At 55.0% G+C, this 23,849-nt stretch overlaps 1 protein-coding gene across 5 annotated transcripts in view; it reads left to right on the top strand.

The window, feature by feature from the left end:
* Nucleotides 1-23,849, top strand: part of ADARB1 (adenosine deaminase RNA specific B1) — a 133,816-nt gene that overhangs the window by 46,347 nt on the left and 63,620 nt on the right. For all 5 annotated transcript variants that reach the window (XM_023238631.2, XM_045036499.1, XM_045036498.1 and 2 more), the window contains one exon: nt 6,388-6,532. The gene's annotated coding sequence lies outside the window, so the exon portion shown is untranslated. The remainder of the gene's footprint in view (nt 1-6,387; nt 6,533-23,849) is intronic.

Here is a 23,849-nt window from a genome sequence, read left to right as displayed (position 1 = left end):
TTGCACCCCCGGGACCCTCCCCCCCCCGCCCCGCCCCCCACTCCTTTACTTTCTGTCCCTAAAGATCCCTTTGCATTTTCTAGAGCTCCCTATCACTGGGGCCAGACAATAGGTACCGTTTGGTCTGGCTTCTTTCACCGCTTGTCGTTACTTAGAGACTCATCCGTGTCGCATCCGTCGTAGTTCATTCTAAAGCGGTCTTTCCTCTTACTTGCTAAGGACACGGAATATCCTCGGAATATATTTAATTCAGTAAGTAGAGGAAATGGCCAAGTCCATTTTGGTTGGTCTCGTAAGACCAAAATGCCGGGGAGCGGAAAGGAGGGCAAATGGGGCTAAGGCGGTCTGGGCGGCGGCACCAGGGTCCCGCGGGGGCGGCGCCTGGCACCTGGGTCTTCCCGGCTGAGGCGAGTCCCACGTCTGCGCCTCGGATGCTGTCCCGCTTGCTCTTGCCGGACTGGCCCCTGCTCAGGGGCAGCGAAGCAGATGTGGCTCTGCTGTGCAGACTGCTTCCTCAGCTGAATTTAAATAATATAAAAAAACTTAAATTAAACCACGGCCTCTGGCGAGACCGTTATCTCCTCCTGCATTTCTTTTCCTTTACAGAAGCAGCAAGTGCAACGGAGCCTCGTGCCCTCCTCCCCAGCCTCTTTGTTAAGCACTGACTTCTTGAAGGTACCTTCATGGCCAGTTCCCTGCTCTGGGGATTCACAGTCTAATATTTGAATGTTCTTGCATGTTAAGGGCTCATTATTATGTTACCACCTAAAGACTTTACCTCTCCCCGTAGTATTAAACTAGGATCGACTTTACCCTTCTGAAACCTCAGGTGGCCAGGGAAGGTCTGGTCACTGTGGAAGTTGAAACATCAATGGCTGTAGTTAATCTACTTGGAAGGTTTCTGCAGCTCAGGACAATTGAAAAACACCTGTCTTCTCAGATTTCCTCTTTTCTTTTGATTTTCTCATGTCATTGAAAACTCCATCCACCCCTTTCACAGAGTCGGGATCCTTGGAGTCACCCACCGGTGGTGTTCTCCACGTGGTCATCCCTCCGTCCCTGGCTGTCCTCCCCGCCTCGGGTCTCAGCCCTCCAGCCGTTGCCCACAGAGCCAACAGGACCGTCTTTCTGAAAACACGCCGGGTCGCTGCTTCTTCCTGAGGTGCCCGTTCGGGGCCTCCTGCCGAGAGGCCTCCCAGCCTCCTCCTCACCAGAAGCCTCGTGATGGGCCCTCCTGTGCGCTCATCTCAGCTACGGGGCGTCGCCGTGTCCTTCCGGAGCCCCCGGGCTCACGACTCAGGCCCCGCTGGTGGCCCTGGGCTCGCTTCCCACCGGCTTCTGGTCCTACTTCTGGGGGCACCGATTTTTAGGACTGGTTAAGCACTTAGAATGGAAACCGTATCAGAAGTGAGGAAGGTGGGCGCCTGGGTGGCGCAGTCGGTTAAGCGTCCGACTTCAGCCAGGTCACGATCTCGCGGTCCGTGAGTTCGAGCCCCGCGTCGGGCTCTGGGCTGATGGCTCGGAGCCTGGAGCCTGTTTCCGATTCTGTGTCTCCCTCTCTCTCTGCCCCTCCCCCGTTCATGCTCTGTCTCTCTCTGTCCCAAAAATAAATAATAAAAAAAAAAAACGTTAAAAAAAAAAAAGAAGTGAGGAAGAATGCTTCCTTGTCTTAGCATCCTTCCGTTGACCGCTGATCTGATCTGATTGTCTTCACTTGTCTTGAGCAAATTAAGCCTTTGTATCTTGAGATAATTGGTGTCGGCAGACATCAGAGTCTACTCAGTTGAGCGTTTCTGTTTCACTGCTTACTCTTGTGATGGTTTTGTGCATCTACAAGGTAGAAAATGGGAGTATTTAGCCCTGATTTCCAGAGTCTAATTGAATTATAATGATAAATATCACCTTAAAAGCAAATGCAATTGTTTCATTTAACCAATGCAATTCTTATTGGCACAGCAGACCCATCAGGTGCTGAGCGACCCAACTGGTCCCACACTTGCGGTCGGTACGAGCATGCCGAATCTCGTACGAGCCCTATGTTATCAGCTTTGCCGTGGCATTTGAGTTTCCTTTTGTTAGCAGGTAGTTGGGTACAGATCCTTTGCAGAGACCAGTGTGGCTAATTCGGGGTCATCCTGTTTTCAGAGGATGCTGTCCTGAGCCCAGGAGCAGTCACTGTGAGAAAGTTCCGGAAAGGCGCCGGTGCCAGCTGAGCTGGGCTGCCCTGTGGACCCCACCCCCCACTCCAGCCCCTTCGGGCTCTCGGTCACCTAATTTCCTGTCTGTGTCTCAGGGACGATCCAGGTGCGCGAGAAGGGGCTGGATTAGAACTCAGCCCCGCTTGGCCCACTCGCTTGCTCGCCCGTGAAGCACGGTCTCCCTGTGCTGCTTCCTCTGCGGTTTGTCTCGCCGCCTGGCCCGGCTCCCTGGCCTGTGGCCGTCGGCACGGGCAGCCCCTCAGCTCTCTTCCTCCTGCCGCAGGTGCTTGGTGGGCTGTGCTGTCGTCGGCGGCCTCACGTGAGCAAGGGCAGGGTGACGGCGGGGGCTCCCCACGTCCGTGCTGCCGTGTCACGTCCACGCTGCCGTGTGGGGCCGGGCGCTGTCGGGTCCCGGTGCCTCGTCGTGTCCTAGCGCATCTGTGTCGTGGGCTGGCTCGGTCCCACAGAAGAGTGCCTGGGTAGGAGAAGTCCGGTGTGCCCACGTGGCCGTCGCCCAGGTCGGTCCCGGACACCGCGTGGGGCGGCCCCCCTCGTGCTCCTGGACGGCGCCCGGTCCCCGCAGCCACGTCCGTTCTGGGGCGCCTGGGAAGCCTTTGGACTGTAGTGTGGCGGCTGCGGCAGCCGGGTTCCGTGCGCCCACCCGTTTGCCCGTGCCCGCAGGAAATCCAGCCAGCGGGATGCCAGCTCTAGAAAGATGGTGGGGTCGAGTTTGCTGGCATTTTCTTCGGGGCGTTTTTACATCTGCATTCGTGAGACAGTTTGGCTGACACTGTACGTGATTATTTCCTGACTCTGGTCTGTCATCGAGTCAGATTTTCTCTTTCCTCCTGTCAGCTTTGATAAACTGTTTTTCTTGGAATTTGCTCATTGTACCTAAGTTTACAAAATGTTCAAAATAAAGTTCTTAATACTCTCTTATATATGTAATGTTGTGAGAATTCGGAGTGATAATTCTGTTCTGGTATCTGGTATCTGGTATCTCTTGCTGCCTAACATCCCCCCCTCCCACCAAGACCCCAACTTGGTGGCCTAGAACAGCCACCATTTGATTATGTTCATGACCCAGACAGGCCGGAAGCAGGGCAGGGGACGGTCTGTCTGTGCCCCTGGCACTGGGGCCTCGGCAGTGGTCCTTCAGATGGCTGGAGGTGGCCGTGTGTCTGCAGCGATGGTCCTAGCTGTTGGCTGGGTTTCTGAGTTCTTGTCAACATCCTGCACATCTTGTCCAAGGAGGCCTCTTGAGGCCGTGGGGAGCACCTGCCTGGGGCTCTGTATAGACCCACAGCTGCGTGCTCTCAGGGCCAAAAGCTAGGGCCCGGCACCCCCGGGACTCTCCTAGTCCATCTGCCCCATGGTCCTGGTCCCAAGGCCTGCTGAGACGCTCAGGGACACCTTTACAGGGCCACTTCACTCTATGGTAGAGGTGTCACTTCACTCGCTGTCCTTTCTTCGGTGTAGGCTGGCTAAGCCAGTGTCCTCTCTGTCTTCTGTGTGCATTCTCGTCAGCCTTGCCAACGTCGGTCTGTGTGCCTGTGCCTGCCGTTACATGTGATTAATGCAGGTTTAATCTCTTCCTTTTCCCTCCCGTTCGCTTGGGGCTTGTTTGCCCCCCTGACTTACTGAGGCGGGGTTCGTGGGCTTTTTCCCTTTTCCAGAAGCCTGAGCATCAGGCTACGTGTTTCCCTCTGGGTACTGCCTTAGCTGCACACCACGCATTTCCATGTGTGATCTTTGTTTCTTGTTCTCAATGTTTTCTGTTTTGTACTATGATCATTTCCTTTTGTCTGTGGATGATTTAGAAGAGTACCAGCCAGGGGTGCCTGGGGGCTCAGTCAGTTGAGCATCCAACTTTGGCTCAGGTCATGATCTCACGGTTCGTGAGTTCGAGCCCTGTGTTGGGCTCTGTGCTGACAGTTCGGAGGCTGGAGCCTGCTTCGGATTCTGTGTCTCCCTCTCTCTCTGCCCCCCCCCCCCCAACTCTGTCTCTTTCTCTCTCTCAAAAATAAATAAATATTCAAAAAAATTAAAAAAAAAGAGTACCAGCTAACTTAGAAACACATGGACACTTTCCAGATATGCCCTGGTTGTTAGACTCTGGGTGCCTCACACAGTGGGTGGGCATGAGCTCCGCCTGATGTCACTGGGACTCAGGCTGCTCTCGATGCTTCCTGGGCGCCAGAGGGGGTGGTGCAGACTCACTAGGGAAGGCGTCCCATGCGGGACCGCTGTGCGATCGTGGCACTGCTCTCCACTCTCCGCCAGCTGCTGTCCTCTCCTACCTCTGTGACAAGAGCCTCCTTTGCGCACCCTCTGTCGTGCTCTTGCTGTGACTTTCGCTGTCACTGGGTCAGGTACTCTGTACCTGCTGGTCTGTTCGGTCCCCACGGTGGCTCACACGGCGCTCGTCCCCTGCGTCACTGTGCTGGGACCTAGGCACTCGGCCTTGTGGCGGCAGAGTCGGGCGTCAGCCTCGGCCACTCCGGTTCCTCCCATCTCAGCTTCGCGGTTTGCAGACGTCCCCTGGCCCTGCGGGTCCGGCTCCCCAGGGAGCGGCGGTGGGCTGTCCTGGACCCGGTCAGACTTCTGCCCAGCGGCTCCCGGCGGGACCACCAGAACCCGGTTCTGTGGGTCTCGCTCCTGTTCGTCCTGCCGTCTCCCTTCTTCTGTGCTGCCTGTGGACTCAGGTTGGTAGAATGACTTCTGACCTCTTGGTGGCTCACGTATCGTCCTTCCCTTTCCTCGGGCTGCAGGGGCCTCCTGTTCTGCGTCCTTTGCCGAGGAGCCTGCTGTATCTCCTGCACACTCTCCGGCGGGGGGAGGAGCTGCCGGCGGGGTTCTGATCGGGTGGGGGTGGCGTTGAGGAACAGGGCGCGGGGGCGAGCACGGTGGCACCCTTTCCTTTCTTCTCCTCACCTGGGTGTGGAGACGGGACCAGCAGGGCACTGATGGGGTCGGGGATGGCATGCCCAGACCTGTGTGCCTGGCCCTGGAGGCTCTGTGCCGGCAGGGTGAGCGTGTGGCCCGTAATCCCAGGCTGATAGACCATTGTCGTCAGTGCCCACTAGACCTGGTGGCAACATCACAGAACACGGGGGACCGCGTCTTAGACACACGTCCCAGCTGAGAGATGTGGAGGCTGGGCGGTGCTCACCCCCGAGGACCTTCAGCTGGGGCAGGTGGCCCCGGGGAGGTGTGTGCTCACCGGGCGGAGCCTGAAGAGTTAGGGCCCTTCCGGGTTCAGCGAGGCACCTGTCTACACTCACTGCGTCTTGTGGACACCCACTCAGGGCCTGCACACTCTTCCCCTCAGACGCCAGCCGGTAGCTGTGCCCCGGAGAAGCCTGCTGTGGTCGTGCCCTTTACGTGGATATCGCTGTGCTTTTTTTTTTTTTTTTTAATTTTTATAAAATGTTTATTTTTGAGAGAGAGAGAGAGAGAGCGAGCGAGCATGAGTGGGGGAGGGGCAGAGAGAGGGAGACACAGAATCTGAAGCAGGCTCCAGGCTCCGAACCATCAGTACAGGGCCCAACGTGAGGCTCGAACTCACAAACCACGAGATCATGACCTGAGCCAAAGTCGGACGCTCAACCGACTGAGCCACCCAGGCACCCCTCGGTTTGCTTTTCCAAAAGGAAATGTTAACGTTGGATATTTAGGTTCCGTCAGTATGTGAGCACGTTGAAGTCTTCTCTTTAATGACTTTCTAGTTGGCAGTATTTTTAGGCTGAGAGGAGGCAACATGGAGGTGTTTCACAGCCTCTGCCTCCAGATGTGTGGACGGTCGTAGCTTCTGAGCCTGGGCTGGAAGGGGCCGGGGAGGTCCCGGGATCCGTGCGTCGCTCGTGTCTGTACTTACGCGTGTGCGTGTGCCCCCGTGTGCACGTGGCATTTCATTGTGCAGAAGGTGTTAAGTACACGCCTTTGCGTGTGGGCTACTGCTGTTTGTGCTGGGGTGTGGCGCGCGGACCCTGGAGGGTGACGGGTGGGGTGAAGGGTGATCGGTTGTTGTGTCCGTGCTTTAAAAAGACCTTAACACCATCACAATAATTGAATCTTGTATTTAGGAAGAGGATTTTTAATTAACAGTATTTATTATTAGAATTCGCTTCTGAAGTGGTGAAAAGGCTTTTAAATTAATTGGAAGTAATTGAGTCTTTCCGTGACACAGAGTGAAGTGTCTCAGGCTGGGCGTGGAGATCTGCGGCAGTGATTGGAGGAAACACTGCGCGAGCCCCGGTCCGGGTCATCGCGTCCTGCCTGCACCGGAGGGAGCTTTGCCTCGGGGTCCAGCAAACGCAGAAACTAATCTACCGGTAAGGTAAAACCCTGCAGAAATCTGTTGCTATTTGACTGATTAAAAATGCCTTTTGCTTGATGTCAACTGATTAATTAAGCCTGTTTGCCTTTTCAAATGTGTTTTATTGAGTGTCTTCCAGCATAGATTATTTGTTACTGTTAATTCTTTCATCACCCCGCCGCGGCCTACAGAAACCTGCCCGCCCGGCTGCGGGTCCAGGTCGGCGCGCTGCTGCCCTCCAGTGGCCGTGTGGCCAAGTGCGGCCTCCGGTCACGGCCGTGCGAGGCTGTGCCCCATGCCAGGCGCTGGACTAGACCCGCTGTAAAGCTTTTTACTGTAAACGGTTTCCGTTGATGGACTAAAAGAAGACTTACCTAGCACTTAATTCTTGGCGACTATTATATGACTCAGCCATCTGCTTTTGAGAGAAGTTGAGGCAAATATTAAAATCTGGGTAAATCTAGTAGCACATAAGATTATTTTATGGCCTGCAGAGTGACTAACTCAAGAAAGTTGGGTTTTGCACACTCAAGGAGGTCTTCATGGGGAAGCAGTGTGAGGAGGGAGTCGGCAGAGGGCTGCTGGATGCTTACCCGGCACTGGCGGGCACCCGTGTCCATTCAGCCGTTCCGTAGATGCTGACAATAGCCCGCCTGTCCTGGCCAATGAGGGAAGGAGTGGGCGCAGAGCCCACGGCGGGGAGAGGGGCACTTGCCGTCTCTGGGGGGCACAGGTGCACCCACGTCTGGCCACTGGGCTCTACGTGTGTGTCTGGTAAGGCCCACCGGTCCTTTCTGTGTCTGTAAATGTCCGGAATGTGAGGAAACTGGCTCCCAGGGAGACTGGTAAAACGGGGTTTGCTTTGTCTGTAGCTGATGCCCCCCAGCCCTCCCCCGCTTTCCGGCACAAGAGTGGCGAGAGTATGGAAAGGGCAAAATTAAGGTCATTTCCCTTTGCTGTGCCCGTGGGCGGGGCCTGTTTCAGCTGCGGCTCTTCTGGTAGCCAGGCGAGAGATGTGAAATCAGCGGGTCTGTGACTAGAGTTTATGGGCAGGAGCCGAGCAGCACGGAGCTGGCCGAGTCTGAAAGGACACCGTCCTTCAGTGCTGCTAAGTGCAGTGGAGTCTGTGACCTACACGTCGTGCCAGGGCAGTCAGCTGCCCCCTCAGTTCTGCCATGTATGCCAAACGCAAGTTTTTTTATATAATGCAAGCACGCGTTGGAGAAGTGAATTATCTGTAATCCTTTGCACAAATAAATTGTCTCTAAAGGCATACAAAAAGTGATCAGGCCCACAGGAGAGCTCTAAAACATGTGCCGAGAAAGCGGAATTAAAGGCCCGGAAGTTGTAAAATACAGCAGCGTTGTGAACTATATCTCCTTCTTCGGGCTCTCAGTAGATGTTTTAGCTGCAGAGTAGGAATTTTGAATTTCTTTCACAAAATGAAAGCTAATCTTGGCAGCAGATAGTCTGATGTAGTGTAACTTTCCTTTTTCAGAGTGGTTTGAAAAAGAAAAGTCAACACGAAGGGTTTTGGCTAAAACAAGTCTTTATTAGGGAGCACTTGTCACTGTTAGCCTCACTCTGCCACCACGTTTCCCCAGAGTTCTTTCGGTTCCTGGCGGGAGCACCGCGAGCGCGGCTCTGTTTTTAGTTTCAGGCATGGTGGCTGCTCTTGCCCTCCGTGAAAAGATTGAAGCTGTTTCTTGTGTCTTAACGCGTGACGGTGTCTAGGCTGGGGTGGCTCGGGGGTCACCCAGAGGAGGCCCTGCGGCCCCTCCCCAGTGGCGCGCCTTGGGAGAGGGGCTGGGGAAGCGTGGACTCCTGTTCGAACTTGGAAGTTCCCCTGTGTTTTTCATGGCCACACACACAGCCCCAAAGGTTTTTTCCCTAACAAGTGTTCACGAACTCCTCCTTTTTATTCTCAGTGAAATTCACAGCAGGTACTGCTTTATATAATTATCACCGCATAATTTTAAAAAGCAGTAGAATGCCCAAATTTAGTAAAAGAGAAATTGAGAATGCATAATAAAGGCGTCTTGAGTCGAGACATACGCGGTACTCAGTACTCAGTTCTCAGGCACTGATGTTCTTGGCAGAACCACGCGGTGCGTGCCCGTACGAGCAGGTAGCCGCGAGGGCTGGCTTCCGTCAGTCTCGGAAGTGGCTACGGCCTGTGGGTTCTGAGAGAAGCTGGGCACGGCCTTCCCTGTCTTCACATGGTAGTTACGCTTCGGGACCGTTGGGCGTGTGTTAACACAGAGAAATGCTTCATGCTCACATATAAAACGAGGTGAGGCTCTGGGCTGGTGGATCGTGAGCGGCCTCCCCACTGTGTGTTTCTGGGACGGTCCTGGGTGTCCCACGCAGGGCCCCCTGTGCACAGAGCTCCAGAAACACCCCGGCACCGCGATGAGCAGCCGCTGCCCCCCGCGACACCCGGCGGGGACGGAGTTCTCTGGGGGCCTTGGGTGAGCAGAGCCAGTGGCGGTGGGAGGGAGCACGGCGTCCTGAGCGCGTGGCGCCGTGGCAGGGCTGTCCTCCAGGTTGACACAGGCACCGCCCGGCTGTCGTGCGTGGCCTCTCCGGCTCACGGCAGAGGCAGCGGTGGGCTCCGGGACAGCGAGCGGCGTGAGAGTGATCCAGGCCTGCTCGTCATACTAACGCGGGCTGTCGGGTTCAAGTTGCAAGTTGCAACGGCACCGAGTTCTGAATCCCTGTATGTTGTGGCAAAAGCTTGACGGTTTTCCCCTTTAAAGCGGTTTAAGGGTTGAAGTAACCTGTTGAGCACAGATGACACTGTCTCTTGTAGGCGTTCCCGAGAGTTTCTGAAATAAAATTGGCCTGAGAATGAGAAGCGATTCGTGTGTTTTTTCTGGCATCGGTTATCGTCGCCGAGAAGGTGTCTGTGTGTCTGGCCAAGTCGCTGGCATCACTTTGCCAGGAGGTGTTAACGTGTTTGTGGCTCTGCTGTGAGGTCCCGGATCTAGGGCAGCACCCAAGTCCATGAATGCATCCCGCCCGGAGCTCCGTGGGAAGTGGGATGCCCTTCCGGCAGCCTCTGCCCTGCGGAGCCTGCAGCCGCTCCCCCCCCCCCACCCCTCGGTTCAGGATCTCGGAAGCCGGGGGGTGGGGGTGAAGCCCTGTGTCCCGAGCGGAGGCCTTATAGCCTCGATGGCTTGTAAGGAAGGCCGCGTCCTGCTGGACCCGCTTCCCCGGGGACGTGGTGGTCCCACAGCCGGAGCGGACCCTCCAGCTTCCTGAAAGGTCTGTGGGGAGCGAGGCGTGTTTCCCGAGGGGACCCCGCGGGTGTAGGGCACGGCCGTCTTGGCCAGCTCCGCCAGGTGAGAGGGGGCCGGTTCTCACTGAGCCCGTGCGCCACGCTCACGGTCAGAGGGGCGAACGCGCCTCAGCGCTGGTGTCGGTTCCCGGGTGCGGAAGGCTCAGTGAGAGGACGTGCCGTCGAAGACCCTTGCCTTCCAGCCTCGAAGGCAGAGTCGGCCAGATCACGGGCCGGGGGTGGAAGCGAAGGGGCTTCCGTGTGCGCCCCGAGGAAGCAGACGATGAAGAGGCACCCGCGGCATCCCGAACCAACAGCAACCGTGGGCGTCCTGGTCACCTCCCCGCCTCACCTGATGCCTGCCCGTGGGGCCGAGGGCCTTAGAGGCCGTGCACGTGTGACCCCCACGGCCCCGACTCACCTCCCAGGACGACTGGACAGTGTCTAGGGATGCCGCATACGCCCAGAGGTGTGGGCCCCGACTCTGCCTCGAAGGTCGAGAGCTGCGGCGCTAGGGATTAGCTTTCTGTCGCTGCACGAGGAATCACCCGATGGGTGTGTACCCCCAGGAGTGTGTACCTGACGGGGGCGTGTACCTGACAGGCGTGTGTACCACCAGGAGTGTGTGGCTGACAGAGATGTGTACCTGACGGGGGTGTGGGCCACCAGGAGTGTGGACCTGACAGGCAGGTACCGAGGCCTGGCTGAGTTTCCAGTCTACGATACGCGAAGATTCCCGCAAGTCAGGAAGGACGAGAGGGTGCGGTGGCATCAGGGACACGACACTTGCACGACATTTTCACAAAAGACGGAATCTAAGGAAATAGCTAACAGGCCCGTGAAAGGTGCTCACTTGCTCGCTCGGCGAACCCGCGGAGTCTACTAGGGGCTGGGATGGGCGCGTGAAGGTGAGGGGCACCTTGGCATCTTTGTTCTTGGGGCCCGCCTGGGTGAAGGTTACGTGCCAAAGAGCCGCGCCCCGGCCTCCTGGGCGACGGCCGCGCACCCCTGAGGCCTGGCAGAGACCTCCCCGCGGGCGGCTAGGTGGGTCCTCCCTCCGGAGTCTGAAGCGAAGAACGGCTTTTGCATCTTCAAGGGATTTGGGGACAAGGGGGCAAAAGCAGAACGCGCAGCAGGGACTGTGCGCGGCCTCAGGCCCCGCGGAACTCGCCGCCTGACCTTCACAGAAGCGGTCGTGCACCTGCTGTGAGGGCCGAGGCTGCCACGCGGGGTCCTGTCTGGGGCTCCTTGTCCGCGCTGCACTTCTGCTGGCCCCGTGGGGCCTCAGGACGACTGTGCCGTGACGGGGTCTTCAGAGTGGAGCGTCCCGGCCCGACGGCGGGGACACGTGTCCTCGGTCCCTGCTCTGCCCACAGCTCCAGCTCACGTGGAGCCGTGCTGACGGCGCGCCCGGGTACGGGGACCTTAGCACCGTTAAGAGGCGGAGGAAGTGCAGGTGACCCGTGACAACTGTGACTTAAGGGCAGAAGGCCAACCGGGACCGACCGGGAAGCATGGCTGCCGAGGAGGCGGAGGACTGGGGGAGGCAGAAGCTCACGACACCCGGCCCCCAGCGAAGCCGCGAGGTGGTGGTGGACACCAGAGGGCCTTTCTGGAGCTGAGGGACCGCCGTCTACACTCACGTTTTGTTAGACTGGAGGAAAAATGGCACGCGGGGCGGGGTGCGAGCCTCTGGATCGGGTGAAGGCACAGGTGACGTGCAGGTGGCCGTGGGGGCGTGATCTGAGGGCCTCGGGTGACGTGCCCCCTGCGCTGCCTTCCCCTCACGCTCCTCGGGGGTCCTGGGTGATACGGGGTGAAGCGGAGCGCTCCCCTCCGAGGTGCTTGGGCTTCCGAGGCCGGCAGCCACGGGGGAACTAGGTATGAGCAGGAGGGGCACGAGGGTCCTGCGCCCGCACACGGCGGGCCACACGAGGCAGCCTCGCCACTCTTCCTCCCGTGGCTGCCCCGGGTACAGCGGGTGCCGGGCAGGGGCGGTAAGACCGGCTCACCCGGCAGCAGGTTGGGGGAGCGGGAGGCGCACACGCCTCTCCTCTCCCCTGTGGCGGCAGGGCCCCCGGACTCTCGGGAGCTCTCTGGCCTCCTGCTCTTGCTCCCACATGCGAACAGGCCTCCCAGTCTCCTGCTGTTCTGCGTCACGGGGCGCCCCTCTCTTCCGCAGCCCGGGCAAGGCGCGGGACGGCCCGGTCAGAGCCACAGACGCAGCAGATTTGGGGACGGTGACGTCAAATGGTGCGAATAAGCAGCATCAGTGTTTGCACCAGGGAGTCACAGAGCTCCGGAGGTGGTTAGGCTGGGAATTCTAGTTTGGGGAGCCTGTGGCGACGTTACAGAAAGATCTGTGCTGCATCCCGGTCGCACTCTTTCGTCGATCCAGCAAACATGCGCTGGCACCTGCGGGCGGGCTCTGCCCGGGCCCTTGGGACAGGCCCGATGGCACCTGGTGGGAGCAGAGAACGGCCCCCTTTCCTGGTGGGAGACAGCAGCAGAGGGAGGGGTGACGGTCTCTCCCAGGGGGTGGCATTTGAGTGAGGACCCAGGAGAGGTCACCACACTGCGGTGGGGCACGGCCCTCCCCTGGCTTCCCTTCTCCAGACCCCTTGGGGCAGCGGCAGGCCCGCGGGTGGCCGCGGGCCGGGGCAGCTCGTAGACAGCGCGCAGCGGGGAGTAGTGATGTGGGCTTGCTTTCCATTCAAAACATGGACAGATCTGAGTGCAACTTGGTTTAAACAGTGTCAAGTTTGAAAAATGTCTAAAAAGCGGTGGTATTCCCGGTTTTTCTGTGTTGTGGCTGTAAGTTTACAAAGGGACAAAAAAATACCCAATTAACCGTAAAAGAATGACTTGAAAAGATAGTTCAAGTGCCTGTACGTTGTTGGATGGAGAATCATAGATCCCCGAAGTAGCTAGAGTTGGTTGGTAATTCTCTTGCTGTTTTGTGCCCGGGGCAGGGCCGACTGTGAAATTCTGGATCCCCACACTTACCTGTGACGTGTGAAAGAAAGCAGCGAGGTTTTGCGTGTAGAGGCAGGGAAGTCTGGTGCTCTCCACTCGGTTCCTTCTGTTTTCCGTGAAGGCTTTCCCCAGGACAGGACCCCTAGGAACGCCAGCACCCTGGGGGACAGCCGCCACCCCGTGCAGCGGGCAGCAGGGAGGGCGAGGAGATCCCGGCCGGTGACGGGTTGCCCCCAGAGCAGCGTGTGCAGAAAGCCGGGGCGCCACGGCTGTCCTCCTGGTGCTGGGGCCCTGGGGCTGGAGCACACGCGTGGCCTCGGGGCACCCTCGCCTGGGAGGACAGAGGGCCGTTCCCCTTTGAGGCGCCTAGAGGGGCTCGGGGGTCTTGCACTCACTCCTGCCTAGCAGCTCCAGGAGGCCTGGGAGAGGGGCTGTCACTGGTGGGGCAGTGGTGTCCACTGACATTGTGACAGAAGTGGGGGCAGGAGGGAGGTGGCTTATTGTCCGGGCAGGGTGAGCTTCGAGGGGTGTGGTGGGACCGAGTCTTGAAAAGTACGGTGGTGTCTTCCTGGGGAGGTGGGCACGGGGCAGGGGGGCTGCTGAGCAGGGGCGGGTGGGTGTGGGTGTGCCATGTGGGAGGGAGTGTGGAGGGGGCCGGGCGGCGGAGTGGAGGGCGGGAGTCTGCCCCAGTGTGGAGGGGAGGGGGCGGGACAGGGGAGGGAGGGGCGGAGCCTGGGGGGCGTGGAGGGGTGGAGGGGAGGCCAGACCTGTGTTGTATTTCAGCTTTTCTGCAAGCTATGCTTTCACAGGCAAGTTACCCAACTTAGGTTTTTGATGAAAATGCGTCGCCCACAGGCTTCGCCTTTCTAACTGAGGCGGCGCTGGCCGTAGGTCTCTGGATTCCCGGGCCGGTCGGTGTTCGGACCAGGTGGCGAGACGCAGCACGCGGGGCCATCGCTGTCCTGTGCGCCAAGGAGCATGCTAACGGCTCCTCCCTTAGTGCGCCGGACTCGTTGTGGAAGGCCCGGCCACGGCAGTTTATTTCTAATCGGACCGTGCCTTTTCCGTGCAATTGTTCCTCTTCCCACTCCTCGTGCTGTCTGGGCCGTGGGGAGAGCGTGAGGGGCGTGGCCGTCCTCGTAGGAGCTCTGCGTCCTGGGGCACCTTCCTGGGCCTCCCTGCCCAGGCTCCTCCTCCGCGTGGAGGGGTGGCAGCGGTGGCCACGGGGACAAGTGGGCTTTGCCACGTTCCGACAAGCGTGTCCTTAGCCCGCCACCGCTGTCGTCAAGACGCGGAGCCCGCCTTCCTCCCAGGGCTTCCCTCCTGCCCGCTCGGACTCTTCATCCTTCATGGCCACAGAGTGACCGTGATAGGCCGCCAAGAGCACTCGCTGGGCCTCTCGAGCGGGCAGTGTGGACAGTAGGTGGTGCTGTAGGGTCGTCCAGGACGGCGAGTAGCAGCTTCTAAAGGAAAACCCCCAGTGCGGTCTCTGCGCGTTTCCTCTGTGAGCCCAGATACCGCCTTCCTTCAGGAAAGTTTCTGTTCACTGGCTTTCTTTTACCATCTTGAAGGACCCGTGAAGCAGTGCTGTGAAACACTTCTAAGTGATTTAGTTCAGGGACTGATACGATGTGCAAATTAAATTGTCTCAAATAATTTGTGCATTTAAATAATTGAGTCTATGGAGGGGGCTTAGCTGTGTTGTGGAACTGGAAGGTAAAATTTCATAATCTGTTCCAGTATTTAAAAAATTGTTACGTAATTTACGCGTAACATAATTTTGTGATTCTACTGTTTTATTAAGTGTTGTGAATAGGTAATAGTTAAGATAGGATACAAAAAAAGAAAAAGCCTGTACCATCAAGTTCGAATGTGTGGTGTTAAACAAAACCCAGCTGAGTGAATTTTGGAGGTCTGGTGGGCTTTCTCCAGGGATCCCGAGCCAGGCAGCAGGCGGTGCAGCAGACAGAAAGCTCCAGCTCACTGCACGCACGACAGACCATCCTGTGCAGAAGGGAGCAGGGCGAGGAGGCTGCCCCGGGCAAAACATCTTAGTTGGGCGAGGTCACTCTCCTCCAGGGGACCGTGGGGATCTGCCACCGATGACCTCGCTCGTGCTGACCGGGTGACTCCTCACGGACTCTGAGATCCCATTTCTGGGAGAGGTCAGAGCCAGAATCAGGTGAAGTCTCAGTTTGGTGACGTGGGGCTTAGCAGAAGTGACTCCATTTTGGAGACTGCTGTCTTGTTTTTAATAGTGCTAACAAATTGCCAATTTTAATAAGATTAAGTTAGCCAAAGTGTGTGTGTGTGTGTGTGTGTGTGTGTGTGTGTGTGTTCTCGATCTTTAGTGAAGAGTTGCCATCATGAAGTGAAGGAGTAATATAAATATTTTCATTTTAAAATCTCCTGTGAACCCTTGTCTGGCTTCTGCGTGTCCTTTCCTGGCCGAATGGAGCCATACTCCCACTCTGGTGTCCTGCCCTTCTGCGGCTGCCTTCTCTTCTGTGGCTGAGCAGTGGTGGGGACGGGATCCTGGGGGGCAGGCCTGGCTGGGCCACTGCTAATGTCTATGGTGTAATCCAGGGGGCTAAAAGTCTTGGCTCACATTCTGTCTATGAGGCACAGAATTCTAGAATTTTAGACTGACAGGAGGCTTCAGTGCATAGAGTTGCCCCTGGGCACAGGGAGGGGGGGCAGGTGGTGCTGCCACAGAACCCCTCTTAGTGTTGGCTCAGGGTGGCACCCAGCTCTCCAGGCTCAGGGTGATGGGCCCCCTTCCTGCCCGCCGCAGGCCTCTGGCAGACGGGGGGCAGGAGTGAGTCCCCAGGTGCCTCGTGCACATGGCTTGTACAGATGGGACATGAGGACTGTGGCTGCCTGCACCAGGACCCCGGATTTGGTGGTGGAGGTGCTGATGACACCTCCGGGTAAGACTCCAGCCCCTGCCCCCCGACAGTTGAACAACAGCTTGGCTGAAACTCAGCTCAGAGGTCACACCGTCCTTTTCCGAGAATTTGGTGACACTCCATCGCTATCCTCAGACGTGACTTTATCTCCTCAGGAATTGGATTCTGTTGGTCTTGATTCCCTTAGAATTCTTTATTTGTGAATTTCAGTAATACTGATGAGAAATATGTGAGTTTTCTTGGTTTCTATCGCCTTTTCTACGCACATGGGTGTCTGTCCAGTGGCTGATTCAGATCTTTATTTCTGGGATGTTTTCTTCCATCATGACGTGGAATATCTTCCTGGTTTATATGTTCTGGTTTTTGGATCCACACAGTGTGTGCCTTTGGCTCTGCACTCTGTGAGTCCGGGCTGTCATGTTTCTAATCCCTTTTCCACTGTTTTCTTCTCCACTTAGTCTTGTTTGAGTTTTCAATCAGATCAGAAATTTTTGTCTATATTGTACGTTCCTTGTACATACCTATGTTTATGTGGCTTCCTTCCTTTATACACATCCAGCTGGAAAAAGCCCTGAATCATTTATAAATAGATGAAGTTAGCCAGAGGTCTCTATTCTAGATTGAGCAAAATCACTTTGTCTTCTTTGAAAGACCAACCAGTTCTACTTTATATTTCAAAAGTTTTGTGCTTTATTTGTTTTTTTAATAATCAGTAATAATATGCATTGTTTTTAAAGAATGCTTCCAAACCTCATCTTTAAAGAAATCCCTGCTTAAACCATGACTGTCAAATACATACCCCAGTTTCGTTTCAAATTTATGTTCACACTTGATCACCATATTTCTTCCAAACCTTTCTTCGGTGTGTAGCAAGAAGTTAGAGCTCTCCCCGGTAGCCCCAGGCCTACTGGCTTTGAGTTGTCCCCTATTGCCAGCACTCATTCAGGGGCTCACCTGGGCCATCTGCGGGCCCTCTCGGCCATCTGCAGATGACCTGGGCCACTATCTGCAGGCCATCTGGGGCCATCTACAGATCACCTGAGCCATCTCTGGGCCCCCCTTGGCCATGTGCAGATCACCTGAGCCATCTGTGGGCCACCTGGGACGTCTCCAGGGCCCCTCGGCCATCTGCAGACCACCTGGGCCACCATCCGTGGGCCACCTGAGGCATCTTTAGGCTACTATCCTTAGCTTTAGGTTCCTTTAGGCTTTTGGAGCTAATTATAGGGCCTTCAATTCAAGTGCCTTTTTTTCCTTATTTTTTTTTTTCCTGTCAAATCCAATACCTGCTATACTTATTTGAGAAATGTAGGTTTTGATTTTAATGTAAAATTCCTTGGTAGAGTTACCTTAAAAGAAAATGGCAAAAGCTTAATTGAATTTATGATTTTAATCGAGTGGGGGAATTTTGCAAATAGACTGAAACTATACTTATCTCTGTCTGTTTAAACCCATTGTAATTTAGGAAGCGGAGACGTTCATTTAAAGAAATGCGTATGTATTATTTTGACCTAAAACCATAAGGAATTATAACATATAAAAAAAGAAATTTGAGCGATCTTGTTTTTGCTTTAACCGGGCAACTCTGTAAACGAGCGAAGAGCTTGGGTCCCAAGGTCGAAGTGTCCTGGATTCTGAACAACATTCTGCCGCTCACTCAGCTTGTGACCTTGGATGCGCCACTCGAGCCCCTGTAGCTGGCGGGCTCCTCTTCATAACGTGGTGGCGCCCGTGATGTGACAGCGGCCAGAGCCCAGCTGGGCACCATGCCCTGCATGCACCCTGCCTTCCCTTGGCCCCCCCGGTGAGCGCGAGACTGCGCATGGGCCATCCCGCCTCCTGGGGTGTACGCGAGGAATCTGAGGAGCCACGACGGTGAGAACTTGCCCAAGGTTCTCTGGCTAGCCGGAGGTCAAGTGGGCCTTCAACCAGAGAAGGCTTGGGCTCCGTGCTGGTTACCGTGGTGCTATAATCGTGGCCACGCTGTACAGCTGTGTGGGTTGTACACTGCACAGCTCTGCTCACAAAGACTTGAGTGACATCTCTGATGGTTGTAAAACAAAGGGTGGCCGTGTCCAGCTGCCCTTGTGCAGTCATTTCAGTCTCCTTTACTGAGATTTGGTGAAGTGTGAGCACGCTGGCACACGTGTGGTGACTGTCAGCTGACATTCTCTTGGTGAACATAGTCCACACTCTGCCGTAGGGGCTGATCCCTTGCAAGCTCCCTGCCCATCCTTCCCATCCCATGACCTGCCAGCAGCGGTGCCCTTCCTGGCTCAGTCCCAGTCTATCCTGGGCTCTGTCCGTTCTCGTGACTTGGGGTCCCACCCCCTCGCACCTCTGTCAGCCTCGGATCCTGGGGATCTGCAGACGTCTCTGACCACAGACAGCAAACCGGACCCCTGGTTCCTGACCCCACCCACAGTCTGCCCATCTCTCCAGGCTCTCGGGCCACAAGCCATGGCCGTCCCCTCATTTCTGCTCTGCCTCTAGGCCACCGGGAGAGCCCGTCTGCCGTTCCTTAGCACGTGTCCACGTTGGTTATTTCTCCTCTCTACCGTCACGTGCTCTGAGCCATTGGGTCTGTCTGTACCAGTCTCCTGACTGGTCTCCCTGCATCAACCCTCACCCCATACCTGGTCTTCACCAGAGGCCAGAGGCCAGGACTAGGGTAATCCTGGGCAGAGGGACTGCCAGGTCCGTGCACTGGCCCAGAGGCCCCTCGAGCTGCCCTCTTGGCCTCCCGATCTCCACCTCTGTCGGTCCGGCCTCCACCTCTGCCGGTCCGGCCTCCTGGCTGTTCCCGGGCCACGCCAGGTGCTGCCGCAGAGTCTCGTCCCTCATTCTCAGAACACTCTTCCCCGGCGCCGCCTGCCCGTTCCTCGTGTTTGCTGCCCTGCAGCCTCCCTCAGGCCTGGGGAGCACGGCCGCCGCCCTCCTGCCCCTGTCCCCTTCTGGGCCGATGGCCGCCTCCTCCAACGTACAAGGCCGTTCGTTCCATTGTTTATGGTGCTCCCCGTCGGTGGTCTTCCCTGCCCTTGGCGGAACAGAGGCTCCGGGGGGCAGCTGCTGCGGTCCGTTTGTCCTCTGACCGTGTCCGGCTCCGGGCCCTTCCCCAGTAGGTGCTCACCATTAGTTCAGTGAGTGAATGCATGCATATTTGCTGTTTTTCTTATTAACACATAGTTTTGAGGCACTGTCCTGATAAGTCGTGCTTCAGTTTCTCACGTATTGATTCTGCGTAATAACTGACTCGTTGTGCAGAGTTTAGAATTCTAATGGAATAAACTCCTTTTTTCCTTCTTAAAAGAGGAAATAACTTTTAAGAGTCTTTTCATAAATTAATATTCTAAGAACATTAAGTTTTGGAGTCTTTCCTCTGAGGACGCTGATAAAAGTGAAATTAATGGGGCAGCAGGAACGTCAGGTGCTGAATGGCGCACGGCTGTTTATGACGCTGTCCTGGAATTCCAGTAGGCTGTTAACTTGCAAAGATGTGGCAGCTGGAGTCGGAAACGGATGCACCGTCAAAGTTGGAGAAGAGGTCTTCAAAGTACTTCTTTAAAGCATAAACTATCAGTTTAATCATTACAGAAACCTCGTCTGGTGCACGAAATCGCTGCCATTCTGCTGTGAATCTCTTGAAGCTCACGAATGCAGGCATTCTCCTTTTGTGCTGCTATTAAATAATCCTAAAGGTAGAAGGAAGAATTGGGAAGAAGAAAGAAACAGATGACTTCTGCGTTAGGACCTTACTTGGGCCCCCGTAGCGTCGTGTGTGTGGCTCCGAAGCACGGACGCCCCGGGAGGGCTCGTTCTGGGTCCGCGGCACCCACCCGCCACGTCGGGGCACCGTGTGCCTTGCCACGCCCGTGGTCCCTCAGCTTCTCTGACTTTGAAGGAAGCAGAAAATATGGCATTTTTTATGTTCGGAAGATCGACCGTGCACTGGGTTGTGTCCTGCGATGAGGAAAAAACGATCAGTTCGTGAGATGGTGGCAAAATATACGTGACTGCCATTTTTACCCCGTGTTTTATGTGAATGCAGGGCAGATGTCAGCTAGGATTGCACAATATGACGGCTTGTTTTTTGTTTCATAGACTGTTACCTGCCCTTTGGTTAAGAGGCAACACTAAGTAGACTTGGGAGACCAGTCTACCTAAGTCTACGTAACACTAAGTAGACCAGGCCGGTCTCGAGAATGGTACTGCTGTCCCACTGTCCCCCCGGGGCTCTACTTGATGACATCGCGGGGAGGCCAGTGCCACCGAAAGAAGACTTTATGACTTCCATTTCCCTAGAGGAGGGGCCGTGCCACACGGACCACACAGTGAGCCAGGCTTGGTCCAGGGTGAGGGGAAGGACTAGGCCAGAGCCTTTCTTAGGGTTTCCACAGGAAGGGCAAGAGGGGGCAGGGGGAGCAGTTGCAGATTGGCCGTTTGAATGATCACGGCAGGCTTTGGGCTGTATTTGGTTTCTAGTTGCCTGGTCCCGGGCCCTGGAATGCTTTAGAACAAAGGCAACACTGGCTTGATGCGAGAGTTGCATAGAGAAGTGAGGAGGTTGTTTGCATAAGAAGGTACACTCCTGGCTGACCCCTTTGCTGTCTTTAAGAGATGGCTCACCCTGGGGACGCCTGGGGGGCTCAGTCGGTTGAGCATCTGACTTTGGCTCAGGTCATGATCCCACGGTTCGGTTCGTAAGTTTGAGCCCGCAGCGGGCTCTGTGCTGAAAGCTCAGAGCCTGGAGCCTGCTTCTGATTCTGTGTCTCCCTCTCTCTCTGCCCCTCCCATGCTCATACTCTGTTTCTCTGTCTCTCAAAAATAAATAAAAACATTAAAAAAAAAAAAAAGAATTGGCTAGCCCTGGGAGGGGCAGTCTCTCCCTGCGTCTATAAGGTGCCTAAATGCCAGAGCATCAGGAAAAAGAAAATGGAGTTAGTATGACTTTTCCCTGCAATAAATGTATGCCAGGTAGACAAATGCAGCATGTAAGAAAGCAGTTGGAACAATGTCTCCATTGACAACGTGGCGCGCGTAACCCAAGGCAGACACGCAGACGTCAGGATGACGCCAGCGGGGGTCTGCTAACAAACTTACCGCTGTGTCTTTCACAGCATTAACCATAATTTCCAAATTAACTTTTAATGATAGCATATCTCTTGGAGTGTGGTCTTAGTGTGTTTCCACTTCAGGCAGCGTCTTAGTTGACAGATTCCCATGGAACAGTGCGTGGAGTGGGTTTTCGTCGGTCAGTGTGTGCGCTGGTGTGGTGGGTAAGCTGTGGCAGGCACCAGCCAGGAGCCTTTGAGTCAGTCCACACAGCCTCTGTACCAGCCCTTGATTTAGCAGTTTTCTGCTTCTGGGTTTATCTGATTCGTGCCGTAAGAATTTTACGCGTAAGCGCATATGCGAATTTTTCACTTCGCAAGTTTTTCTTTTATGAATACACTTTTTATAAATTGCGATATGTCTTGATGTAACACGTTTTGTCTCTTTCAGGTCAGGGTTGTGACAGAGATGGAGAAATCGTAATTTTCTCATCTTGAGGGCACAGAGAGGAAACAGGTGCCCCGGGGTCACCCAGCAGCTTGTTCTGACCTCCAGGTGGCCTTGCCTGTGCTGTGCCTGCGGGTGAGGCAGGGTGGGGCTGACGTGGCTAGCCCCCCCTTTCCAAGTGGGGGATGAGCTAGAGCCTGGGGCCACCACTGAGCTCAGCTTTCTGGAGAGACCAAAACCCTAATGGAGAAAGAGAAAACATAAAAAATGTGAGTGTCTTCTCATAGCACGGGGATGTTCCTTGTTTTTACCGAACTTCTTTGACCATTATTTTCTCAGAATAGTCTCATAAAAAATCTAGACCCCAGACAGCTTTTTACCATTTACCTTTAAAAAAAAAAAAAAAAAAAAAAAAAAAAAAAGCTATGTTGCATTATATCTGGATTGCCCAAGATTCTGACAGTATTAAGCTCTTTCTTCTGCATAAGAGAGTTCCAGAAGTTCTGGCTCTATTTCTCAAATTGCTGCTTCCTTGGTTCAGTCCCCATTAAGATACCCTTGGGCCCAGTCCCAATGGCTGTGTGCTCCCCTCCCGAGCCCGTGTGTCCTCGGAGGGGTTGGAGCCCCTGTTGTTCTCTGTGCTCCAGGCCCGGTGGCCGTGTGCTCCCCGCCTGGGCCCTTGTGTCCTCAGAGGGGTTGGAGGCCATGCTGTTCTCCGTGCTCTTCTCACAGGAGTCCCTTGCTGTGCTCTGGGTTTTGAGCTTCTGGCTTGTCCTCAGCATCTCCAGCCTGGTTAGTCAGAGTGTGCGGCCATTTTCGCGGTTAGGTACCTAACTTGTTTTGATGCGTAGCAAGGGAACAATTAGTAAAAAACAAACAAACAAACATGGGAGTACCCAGGCTTTAAATACAATAAGTAACTTGGTATTATAAAATAAGTCCAAAGAAATGTTCTCGTTTCTTATTTAAAGTAATTGAAGACTGCATATGTTTTCCTTCATGGTTTCCTTTGTGGTTTCTTGGTTCTCATTCCTGTGGGTTCCTTTTAAATTCCCTCATTGGGGATAGAGTGTGCTTCTGAACTTGACAGGGATTCCAAGCTCCCAAGGTCCCGAGTGGCCGCTGGCAGGAATGCCAGTGCAGGTGTGTGGTGCCGGCGACGATTTTTTCCAAGGCCACTTGTCACGTGAAGTTGTGAAGGCTGTGATCTCTGTCTGGAGAGAGGGAGGTTGTTTGGTGTCCAAGTGCTGCTTCTGCCAAACTAGGGCATCTTGGGTATGTTAGGCCAGGCCTTGGTGGGCACAGCAGCAGGGCACCTCCAGCTTGGTGGCCACAGAGCCGTAAGAACTCCGCCTGCCTGTGCGTTGGTCCTGCGTGGTCCCCGTGGGAACCATCTGGCTATGCACGTGGACGGTGCCCAGATCTGATGTTCCCGGCCCCCAGCCTGCTCCCCGCCCCCACTTTCAGGCTGGGTTCCTTCCGGTGTTTCCTAAGAGCCGGGTTCTGTGGTTCCACCTGCCGCTGCACTTTCCTCTTCCTCCCTGAGGATGGGCCGTGGGTTCTGTCCCGCCGGTGCCTGGAGGCTTCGTAGGGATGGTCTGCAGGGCTGGCCTGGCACTGTGGGCTGTCACTGTCACAATAATTCCCCCACCCCCAGCCCCACACCCATCTCACAGGCCGAGAAGGCTGTAAGAAAGAAGGATCTCTCTGCTTCCCGAAGGAATCTGTCCAGACCTGGGGAAGAGCCTTTGCCAGAAGCTTCTCTCTCAGTCCCACCCCCAAGGCCATGACATCCTCCATGAGTTTGTAAGCAACAGAGACATGGGACCACAAAGTCTAAAATACTTATTACCTGGTCCTTAGTCCAAACGATTAAAAATAAAATACATAATTGAGTTTAAAATAGTACAAAATTTGACTATATGCCTGTCGAAAATGTGAATTTCAGTTAAGCAAAATTCGGTGATTTGTTCATGTTTTCAGAAAATACTTTTTTTTTTTTAATTTTTTTTTTCAACGTTTATTTATTTTTTTTGGGACAGAGAGAGACAGAGCATGAATGGGGGAGGGGCAGAGAGAGAGGGAGACACAGAATCGGAAACAGGCTCCAGGCTCCGAGCCATCAGCCCAGAGCCTGACGCGGGGCTCGAACTCACGGACCGCGAGATCGTGACCTGGCTGAAGTCGGACGCTTAACCGACTGCGCCACCCAGGCGCCCCCAGAAAATACTTTTTAAAAAATTATCTATTAAATGTAAGTTACAAAATATAAATTACAGTTAATATCAAATGTTTAAGTCAAATTATTTAAAGACAACTGAATTTAAAAAAAAATTTTAACATTTATTTATTTTTGAGAGACAGAGAGAGAGAGAGCCCAAGCAGGGGAGGGGCAGAGAGAGAGGGAGACACAGAATCCGAAGCAGGCTGCAGGCTCCGAGCTGTCAGCACAGAGCCCGACGCGGGGCTCGAACTCACGAACAGTGAGATCATGACCTGAGCTGAAGTCGATGCTTAACGGACTGAGCCACCCAGGTGCCCCGAAAGCTGATTTTTAATTTAACACTTTGAAAATTTAGTTACATCACATTAATAATTTTATAAAAAGTGGAACTCTCGGCGATGGTGGTGTCCCCCGTCGATCTGGCTGCCAGCACAGGGCATGAGTT

Source organism: Felis catus, chromosome C2 (genome assembly GCF_018350175.1).
Source record: "Felis catus isolate Fca126 chromosome C2, F.catus_Fca126_mat1.0, whole genome shotgun sequence".
Lineage (NCBI taxonomy): Eukaryota > Metazoa > Chordata > Mammalia > Carnivora > Felidae > Felis > Felis catus.
Note: the sequence above shows the minus strand (reverse complement) of the source record. Positions and strands in the feature narration are given on the sequence as shown.